Source organism: Saccopteryx leptura, chromosome 4 (genome assembly GCF_036850995.1).
Source record: "Saccopteryx leptura isolate mSacLep1 chromosome 4, mSacLep1_pri_phased_curated, whole genome shotgun sequence".
NCBI classification, from domain to species: Eukaryota; Metazoa; Chordata; class Mammalia; order Chiroptera; family Emballonuridae; genus Saccopteryx; species Saccopteryx leptura.
Window position 1 is genome coordinate 21,060,985 of NC_089506.1, and position 11,038 is coordinate 21,072,022.

An 11,038-nucleotide genomic window follows, 5' to 3' on the forward strand; every position below is an offset into this window, starting at 1 on the left:
TTTAGAGAATTTCAGTGTAATGTTAAAGCAATGGCAAACGAACAAAAAAGGCACACTTAAAATAGTCCTCTTCCTGCTCTAATTTCTACTTTGTGGACTTATTTTAAACACTTCTTTTTAATGTAGAAGCTGACACTACTTAACTAATATCTTTCCCCTCTTGTCTTCTATCCCTTGCTTCTTCCTCTGGATGAAGCCTTTGAATTAAGAAATATGTCAACTCATCGAAATACCGTAGCCTCCTTTGCAGTTATGTTGGACTGAGGGTCTGCCCATTAAAATCTGGGAAGAAGTAAGGCAAGTTACTGTAAGTCCCCATGCATAAAAGATCTCACACACTCTTTTTGTTCTCTCTTTCTTTGCCAAGGTGACCCTGGAGGTCCTGTGCACCAGATGGTGTCATTTCAAAATGGCAGACAGAGAGCCAATTCACCTCACTCCGGATTAAGCTGCTGCAATTGTTTTAAAGGCACTGAAATTTCAGGACTGAGTTGTTGACGTGACAGAACTCAACCATTGCCTAGCTTTGTCTGTCAAACATTTAAACTTGAAAACAATCCATAAAAATGCACTGGCTACAAATATGTAACTAAAATTTTATCTGAAAGAAGTCATTCAAGACTCTCCGCACTTTTTTTTTCAAGTGAAGCTGTGTTGTTAAAATGTAAATGCTGAACCAATGCTACAGACGCTGAAGAGGATAATTAAAGTCATCGGAAGGAAATACATTTCCCACGCACAGATGTAATTTTATCCAAGAACTAGGTTAGAGCCCCTCCCGTATTCTTTCAGATTTCTTAATTATAGAGATTACTAGCTCAAGAAACAGGAGGTTAAACATCTGCTTCTCCAAATGAAGCCAAAATTTTGAGACAAGTAGGCTGAATCATATAAAAAGTAAAGAATGAGAGGCCTCTCCACCGAGAGCTCCCACTTCTAATAAATAGCTTTGCACCGAGGGCTCAATGGTGAGGGGCCGTGAGGTCGTGAGGGCACCTCTGCCAGAGGCCCTCACAGGGTTTCTGTGCCCACTCCCACTATATAGCCTCTCTCTCCTCACATAGAGAAGGGGGTGCACTTTTCCTTCCATTTTGTTCTCTCACTGGCCCTTCCCAGTATTTACCACTTGGTAATAAAACTAAAAATAAGTTAAAAGGTCTTTCTATTTTGGAAAGTCTTTATTAAAAGGCACAAATCCACACATAAGAGTTACACCTTACAGGAGATTTCTACCCATTTTGACAGTGACCTGGAATAGAAGACCGAACAAGGATGGCAGAAGCAAGGCCTGGCGGGCACAGACTTACAGGGAAGAGGAGTTGGTAAAGTCTAATCTGTGCCCTTGACCAGCCTGCTCTGGGGCTTGGATGAGATGGTGATGTGCTACCTGCCCCAACAGGGGTCCTCTGAGCTGCTCTGTCAACCTGTCGTGGTTTCCTCTTGAAGTACGAGAGGGCAGACTCGCATCACAGAATCTCAGAAATCCTGCGAAAAGTGGCTCATCAGAAACAGATTATCTCGCTTTCCAGACTTTCTCAGTCTATGCAGAAGGATATGAATTGACTGAATAAAGCTTTCACTTTAATCCTAATATGATTTTATTTTACTTCTCTTCTTCTCATATTCTTATACAGTTCAGCATGACATATAGAGAAGTAACTTTAAAACTTTTCATCCAAAAATATTGTCAAGATTTAATTTTTCTTACAGATCGATCTTGCTATTTGAAACATCACAGGGGGTTGATTAAAGTTTATCAGTTATTTATAATTTTTAAGTTTATAAATGTTACAGTTTTTAAGTTTATTTATAAGTTATATATTTATAATTGCAGTTAGCAAGATGAAAACTTCTATTAATATATATATATTAAAACATTATTTTTATTACTATTAATTATTACTAAAATCCAGACTAGGAAACTCTTTTCTCACAAGTGACTATTAGAAAGCTGCTCCAGAGAACGATAAGGTGGGGTGCTAATTCATAACTAAAGAGCGATATGACTCAGTAGCTGAATCTGGCCCTCAAGCAGCTGCCGGTCCTCACCAGCTTCATGAGGATGATACTGTCGCACAGATAAAGCAAAGCAAAGGAATATTTTATCTCCATCCCATTGCAGCACAATAGAGAAAAAGGCTATGGCCCTGGCCGATTGGCTCAGCGGTAGAGTGTCGGCCTGGTGTGCGGGGGGGACCAGGGTTTGATTCCCGGCCAGGGCACATAGGAGAAGCGCCCATTTGCTTCTCCACCGCCCCCCCTCTTTCCTCTCTGTCTCTCTCTTCCCCTCCCGCAGCCAAGGCTCCATTGGAGCAAAGATGGCCCGGGCGCTGGGGATGGCTCCTTGGCTTCTGCCCCATGCCCTGGAGTGGCTCTGGTCGCGCGGCAGAGCGACGCCCCGGAGGGGCAGAGCATCGCCCCCCCCCCCCCCCGTGGGCAGAGCGTCGCCCCCTGGTGGGTGTGCCGGGTGGATCCTGGTCGGGCGCATGCGGGAGTCTGTCTGACTGTCTCTCCCCGTTTCCAGCTTCAGAAAAATAAAAATAAAAAAAAATTAAAAAAAAAAAGAAAAAGAAAAAGGCTAGACCTGAGACTTCTCCTTTTGCCATTTGCTTAGAGCCAAAACAGGCCCACAGGCTTCCTTTGCCTCCCTACTGCACCCTCATTCCCAGCCCAAACGTCCTACGTCCTGCTCAACAAGAAGAAGCCCATTCACCCACAAGGTGGAATAGAACAGTGAGGGCAGTCAGGGGCTTGCTTCAGGCTCTTCTCAGCAGCTTCTGTCCTGGGGGATGGGGGTTCAGGGAGGGGAGACAGACGGGGAGAGCTCTACCCACCACTGCAGCTCGGGGCGAGGGCGAGTCTGAACGTCTGCACCCACGTGCAAACACTCATTCACTCTGTCTGGGAAAGCTGCTCCCACTAACACAATAGCATGTCCTTGGTCGTGACCAACCTTAGCTGCTCTTGTCCTTAGGACGTGGTGGTGGGCTGACCTGTTATTTACCCCTAAAATTCACCAGCTTTTCTTATTTCTGAAATTGAAAGTTTTTGTGGATACATCCACTTCAAGGAGGAAAGAAATAAATGTTTTATGGAGTGTTAAGTTGAGAATGAACGATATTAGAGCTTCCTAAGTAAGCTAAGGGTTGAGTACCCAAAGGGGAGACTATGCAAAAAAGAGAGAGTCATGAGTGTCTTCAGAAAGAATCCAGAGAGCTGGTTCAAAGAGCTGGAAAGGCCCCGTGTGTTCACTGGATCAGAAATTTTTACCCCAAACGTGGAGGTGTCACAGAAACGTGTTTTAAAAACTTAGACCATTGGGGAGCAAAGCTTAGACAGAATGAGAATGAGGTTTCCTGGAAACTAGAGAAAGCAACAGAGATAGTGGTTTCATTGCAGTCACGCTATAATCGGTACAGCTGCCATAGAAATTGGAAATGCTGAATTTCAATGCTAAATGTTCGTCAGGGAAGCTACAGGAAAACAGTGGGGATATGAAGGGGAATTCCAGTGACTAGAGCCAAAGCAGTATCCATAGGCTTTAATAATTCATAAGTTTTAAATTGTGTGCCCTTCTGAGTCTCCTGATGAAATCTCACAAGTCCTGCCACACCCTGCCTAGAGCGTGACTCGGCCGTGTCCAGCGTCCTCAGGCTGTGGACGCTCCCACTGCTTTAGTCACATACTAGCGATGTCCCTTATCAGATAGACTGTCACGGTGTCGCACTGCTTGTGGTCAAGTCGCCCTTGTTTTACTTAAGAATGGCCCACAGCGCCGGAGTAGTGATGCCGCAGTTGGGATATGGCAAAGAAAAGCCGGAAAGCGCTGCTTTGACGTGAAATGGGCAAAGCTCTGGACTTGATGAGGCGTTTTTATCTCATCAGAAGAAGAGGGGCCAGTGCAGCGCAATCAGGTAATTTGAGAGACCACGTTCACGTGATTTTTATTATGGTATATTGTTATAATTGTCTTATTTTTATCATTAGTTGTCTTTATGAATCTCTTGCTGGGCCTAATTTGTAAATTAAATGTTACCATAGGTATGTGTACATGCATATAGGGAAAAACTGATACATGTAGGGCTCGATACTGTTTGCAGTTTCAGGCATCCATTGGGGATTGGAACCACGCCCTCAGATGAGCAGGAACTATTTTCATTCCTGCGGTTCTAAGCTCCCCCGGGGGGGAGGGACCTACATGTCTGGCACCTGGACCTGGGGGAACTGAGGCAGAGGGATACTGCCTCCCGAGGTGCACAGGCCAGATGGAGCAGGTGGGACGGACCTGCTGAGACCTTGGCTGTCTCTAAGACTTGGCTAGTTGGGAGAGGGGCAGTTCCTACCCAATCAGAAAAGCTTTTTAAGATCTCGAAAACATCACAATACAGAATATTAACAAATATAAACAATGCAAAGTCAAACAATACAGAAGCATAAAAATGGAACATGAACAATCTCACCCATATTCTTCCCGCCTCTTAGGCAATTCCGTCTCCTCGAAGTGAAGTTAGCATTTGGGTGTGTACTCTTCCACACCTTTCTCTGTGCAAACGTATGCAAACAAACTTGTTGACTTAAATGTGGGAGTTTTTTTATACAAGGATTCACACTCGATACCTCTCTCTGCTACTGATGCTTTCACTTGACTACATTTCATGAACAACCCTGTATAGTAATACTTGTAGACAGAACTCGTTACCTTTAACAAATGCTTAATATATTATAGCATAGATATTATCAACCATTCTTTATAGACATGTAGTTTATTTTTATTTTTAGTTTTAGTTTTTTTTAATACACATATATTTTGATAAATGTTCTGGCACATAAATCCTCATGTTCCAATGTTTTTATTTCCCAGTGGGATTGTCAGGTCAATGAGTGCACTGTAAATGATAATAGAAATATCAGTGACAGATTTCTATTTCAAAATATTCTCATTAAAACTGAGCTCAGCCATGTGTGAAGGTGCTACTTTTACCAGATCCTGATAGGCTCTAGATGTAATAAATATTTTAATATTAAAAATCTGATAGGTGATAATGTTTTCATTATTTTGCTAATTTATATTTCTCTTTACTGCTAGTAACACTCAGCATCTTAGACAAAAAGCTTCTTTACTGAATTTTATAAAAACACCAAGTGCCATCTTTTTCTCTTGGTCTCTTCTGAAGGCTTGTTTTCCTGGGGAAGCTGGTCGACTTCCTGCACATCATACGTAAGTGCAGGTCCCGCTCTTTCTCCGACGTCTCATACATCTTCTGTCTCCCTGGAGTAAGACGAAACACAACCCTGGCCAATTCCAAATTGATTTGATTCAAGCTATGTATAGGGTATTTAAAAAATTCTGTTATTATCTCATTTTGGGAGGTAATGAAAAGAAATGACTGTCAGCTGCTTCCTTCTGAATGTTGTAATTTTTTCTCTTTGATGAACTAATGTTACATTAAAGACTTTTGCTATTGAATATACTTTGGTTTAAAACCTACCATCATTCTGTGCTGTCACCAAGACCTGATGGCATCAGTGTCCTGTGGTTTTAATGTTGTGTTGCCAGCAGGGTAAATCAGGGAACAATAATTAAGCCCTGTTTTCTCTGAGTGAGTTTAAGGTAAATAAAACTATGAGGGCCGTGCTCTTATTTCTGATACAGTGGCCTCCATAGGGAGATTGTCAAGGTGGTGTTGGCATTATTTTAATAGTCAGAAGCAGTGGCCAAGACCGGTGTAAGCAGGTCATGCTGAGATGGTTTATTAGTTAAGTTCTCCAAAGAAAAAGGACCAAGATCTATCTATCTATCTATCTATCTATCTATCTATCTATCTATCTATCTATCTATCTATCATCTATCTATCTATCTATCTATCTATCTATCTATCTATCTATCTATCATCTATCTATATCTATCTATCTATCTATCTATCTATCTATCTATCTATCTATCATCTATCTATCTATCTATCTATCTATCTATCTATCTATCTAACTATCTATCTATCTCTGTCTTAAGGAATCAACTCATGTAATTGGAAGACTGACAAGTCTCACATTCATAGGGCAAGCCAGTAGGCTGGAAATTCAGGGAAGAGTCAATGTTGCAGTCTTGTGTCCGAAAGCTGGGACCTCAGGCCAAATTTCTGTGCTGCAGTCTGGAGGCAGAATGCTTCCCCAGGAAACCTCAGTGTTTGCTCTTAAGGCCTTCAATGAATTGGGTGAGGCTCATCACATTACAGGGGATAATCTGCTTGACTTAAAGTCAACCTATTGTAAATGTCAATCATATATTAACAAACAAATAAATAAATAAATAACTCTTTACAGGACTGGTATTTAACTATGGGATGTGTTTAGAGGTAGTTAGAAAACTACAATCCACCTGCTGTTTCTTATAATGGATTGCAACGCCTAAAAACCTCCAGTAGAAGCTGGGTACATGCTTCTTTCTTCTCTTAATAATGTTGTTTTACAGAAGACATTAAGTAACACAATTTTATTTCTTAGCTAAGTGACAGTACACGTGAGTATGACATAAAACCTGTCTTCAGGAGGATATATAAAAATAAATAAGAAATCCTCCGTGAAACCAATGCTAGAACATTATTACATCTTGAGTGGCCTTTAGTTCTGAAATCAAATCTCAAAAGAACCAATGGCCAGAGGGAAAGCCTTGAAAAAAAAAAAGAACAACAACAGCAAAACAAAAACAGCAACATAAAGCTTATTTGTAGCATCATTCTGTGCTATCATGAGAGACCCTTTATTTTAAAAAGAAGTATCATACCAGGATGACAGAAACAATTTTGCAAGTTGTAAGGAACATCTTGTTATAAACACATTGTACCCACTGTAGAATGAAAGAAATTGAAGATACAGTGAAATCAATTCAAATGTTAAATGATCAAAGCGATGTCTGTGAACGTCACATATTTGTATTAACTCAAAAATTTGAAAACATCAGTATCTGCTGACCTTGAGTGTAGGCATGACCAATGATGGTTGTTTAAAAAATGGGGAAATCAGGAAAAGTATTCTCAATAAGAAAGATATTCCCATTTTGACAAGGAAAAAAAAAGAAAAACATACCCAAGCTTTCTATGAACAAGATGCTCTGTTTCAATCACAATTTTAATTTTAAAAGTAAAATGGCTTATTAATTGCACATTTTTTATTTCTGCAACAATTAATTTTGAATACCTACATTGGGCCAGGCACTCTTAGGAACTGGGGATACATTAGTGAGCAAAATATACAACCCCGCTGTCACGGTGTTTACACTATAGCGGGCAGTGGGTGCCGAGACAGGATGGGAGTTCATGTAGTGGGTTGGGAGGGGGAGGGTGCCAGGGAGTCTGGTGGCTTTATAAGTGCAGTCTTCTGGAGAGGAAGCAAAGGGGTGATGACACTGGAGCCAGGCCTGAAAGAGGAGAGGCAGTTGTGTGGATCCCGGGGTCAGAATGTTCCGAGCCAAAGCAGCAGCTGTGCAGAGAGCAGGAAGACAGAAGCTCTGAGAGGGAAGGAAAGCCATTCCATGTCCTGGTGGCCACGTGGCTGTGCTAAGAACCTGGCTTTTCTCCTCCAGAGAAACTGGAAGCCAGTGTAGGGGTTTGAGCACAGGGGTGACTTGATCTTTTATTTTAGAAAAATTACTCTGGCAGCTGTGGCGCATGCAGAGGGCACGGACGAAAGCCAGATGACCAACCGAGAAGCTGTTGAGATAACGGAGGGGAGAGGTGAGGTGGCTCAGGCGAGGGGAGAGGCACAGGAATGCTCAGATTCTGGAAATTTCTTTAAGACACATTTCTCCAGGCCTCAGGTCTGACACCCTGCCTTGCTCCTTCTAACAATAATAAACTAACACCGGAGTGAACCACTTCTGCAAAACTATTTAAAGAAACTCATCTTTAGAGGTAAATATAACCAAAAACATGTATACTGTTTTAAGTAAGAGTTTGCTCTTCCGAAAATTAATACTATATTGTTCCTGCAGTCTTCCCAACAAAGACCAGTTTTCCTTAAAAACTTATTTAAAATATTTTTCCTTCTCAACTCATGCCTCTGAATTAGTTATTATGTATGTATTAATGTAAATACATAGCCTTTATCTAAAAATATTATTTGGGATCATTTAGACTTCAAATTTTATTTTTTTGTCAGTTTGATCATTTTGTATTGATCACATTAACCATATTCTTCTTCTCATACTATTTAGAAGCCATCCGAGTTAGAAGAGAGAAAATTTCTTTTTATTATTCATTTAAAGAGCAAAATGACTGTGACAGGCATGTGTTGCCAGTAAATATTAGCTCACCAGAATGCCAGAACCCGAAGAGCACTAAAATGATATTGACAAATGACGATGGCCGTTTCCAGTCTTCTTCTCATTTTCTTTTAATATATCTGCCTCTAGCCTCCCCAATCTAGACCAGACGACTTAAAAAGATGGTGATAGGAAGATTCTTACTTATTTTTTCAACCTAAAGGTCTCTTCTCCCACTCTCTCAAGAGAAACAGCATATATGGCATTGCTGAGCAGCTAAACGTTTGCATTTACCAATAAGAAAGCAAACAGGTTTAGCAACTGAGAAAAATAGATATTGGATATTAAAATCAAGGATCTCGGCCTTGGCCGGTTGGCTCAGCAGTAGAGCGTTGGCCTGGCGTGCGGGGGACCCGGGTTCGATTCCCGGCCAGGGCACATAGGAGAAGCGCCCATTTGCTTCTCCACCTCCCCCCACTTCCTCTCTGTCTCTCTCTTCCCCTCCCGCAGCCAAGGCTCCATTGGAGCGGAGATGGCCCGGGCGCTGGAGATGGCTCCTTGGCCTCTGCTCCAGGCGCTAGAGTGGCTCTGGTCGCAGCAGAGCGGCGCCCTGGAGGGGCAGAGCATCGCCTCCTGGTGGGCAGAGCGTCGCCCCCTGGTGGGCGTGCCGGGTGGATCCCGGTCGGGCGCATGCGGGAGTCTGTCTGACTGTCTCTCCCCGTTTCCAGCTTCAGAAAAATACAAAAAAAAAAAATCAAAGATCTCAAGAATCTCAGCACTAAATACTGAGTGTCACTAACATAAAGGCTTACAGCACTGGTGACACTATTAAAACTCAAATGGTTTCATTCAACTAAGATACAGTTGTTATAGAGCCTGTTTACTAATAGTGTCTTATAGTAGGACTCTCAGCTGGTGTTGCGGAGAGTTATTTGGTGGGGAAAGCCTCCCTCACACCTGGTGCCGGAAGCGTTGTGAGTGCGGCAGTAGTGTGGGAATAAAACAGACACACAGAAGAGGGGGGAGGGGGGTAGGTATCTGTTACACACCTGAAAAGTGCCACACACTTTAGACAGGGTTATTATTATCACTTTTTGTAGATAAGGAAGTTGTATTTCTATATTTTAACAACATAATTTTTATCACTGAGTGTTGACATTAGAGTCTCAGGTACACAACTAACTGTATTTGGTAATTGTCTTGTGGCCAGGTAGAGTTCATGAGTCTTTCTAGTGTCTAAGTTGTTACCGAGAATTTTGACATGGAATTAAGTATGTAATTTCACAGTGTAAAAGTTGCCTAGAGATGCTTTAATATTATTCTATAATTTTACATATAATTTTATTTATTGATTTTTTTTTTAGAGAGAGAGAGAGAGAGAGAGAGAGAAAGAAACATCTTTTTTTTTTTAAGTGAGAGGAGAGGAGATAGTGGGACAGAGTCCCACATGCACCCTGACTGGGATCCATCTGTAACCCCAGTCTGGGGCCCATGCTCAAATCAGCCAAGCTATCCTCAGCACCTAGGGCCATGCTCCAACCAATAGAGTCACTGGCTGTGAGAGTGAAAGAGGGAGAGAAAGGAGAGAGAGAGGAGGAGAGAAGCAGATGGTCGCTCTCTTGTGTGCCCTAACCAGGAATCAAACCCAGGACATTCACATGCCAATCAATGCTCTATCCACTGAGCCAACTGGCCGAAGCTACATATAATTTTACAGATGAAGGAATTTGAGCTCAGAAAGGTGATGTAACTAGTTCAGAGTCACAATCAGTGGAAGAGTGGAGGCCAGAGGCCAGGTGTTGGACACTGGTCCCCAAGTGTCTCATGTACAGTGGGCCCTTCTTTAAATGGAAGGAAAGAGTAAATGAACTGTACCTGATCAGATCTGTATCAGGTACTCTGAGCAAGGTCTGCCTAGGACATCAGTAACCAGAGCAAATGTCAACATTTATAACAATAAGAGGCTTCACATAACAATTTTAGGGAGAAGAAGAAAAATATGTTGACTTGTTTTGAAAACTCTGACTTTACTTTCACTAATAGTGGTTGCAATTGTAACCATCGAAACCCTAACTATAATATTAGACATATGTTTTTATAGGCATAGAGCTTATTTTTTAAATAGCTTCATTTTGTAACTATTAAGCTACAGTGCATTAGCTCTAAAAATTCAATTAAAATTATGTATTGAGCTTTTCTTATTTTTTGTTTTGTTGGTTGGTTGATTGGATGTTAGGTTGTGATTTATTTATCCTTGTTTGTGGTGTAATATCATTGCTGCCTAGGATATGGAGAGTTTGTTAACGATGCTAATTAAATTTACATATGTAGTATTTTTAATCACTGATTCTCCACCTTGATGCTGAACTGCTCATTATATCCTGGAGCTCAGAAATGTATTCTTTTTTTGTACATCAAGTGGGTCTACTTAACATTTAGAATTAGCGTGGGTTTCGTTCCCCTTAGACATTTTATGTTCAACTGTACAAAAAAGCACAACTAAAATAACCAGGATTCAGAAGGAGTTTTTTTAGAGCAGAAATAATGAGCCTGATTCTCTGATTCACAGGTCACAGATGGCTCCCACTGTCAGGTTAGCTAGAGAGAAAGGTGGAAAACAACTTTCTCTTGCCAGCTAGTTGGGGGCAGGTAGCCTCCTGTCTGTCTACCCCAGAGCTTGCTGCATGCCTGAGAACTGAGCTGCTCTGGGCCCTGTGTTGCAGCCTGCCAGCCTATTGTTCAGAGGAGCTTTTGTGATGCAGCCCAGAGGGCTACAAGGTT

The 11,038-nt window shown here is 41.7% G+C and overlaps 1 long non-coding RNA gene across 1 annotated transcript in view; it reads left to right on the plus strand.

The window, feature by feature from the left end:
- Positions 1 to 1,506, plus strand: part of LOC136402660 (uncharacterized) — a 30,508-nt gene extending 29,002 nt beyond the window's left edge. Inside the window, exon 5 of the long non-coding RNA XR_010751020.1 lies at positions 368 to 1,506. This is a non-coding gene — a long non-coding RNA (uncharacterized lncRNA). The remainder of the gene's footprint in view (positions 1 to 367) is intronic.
- The last annotated feature ends 9,532 nt before the right edge of the window (positions 1,507 to 11,038 follow it).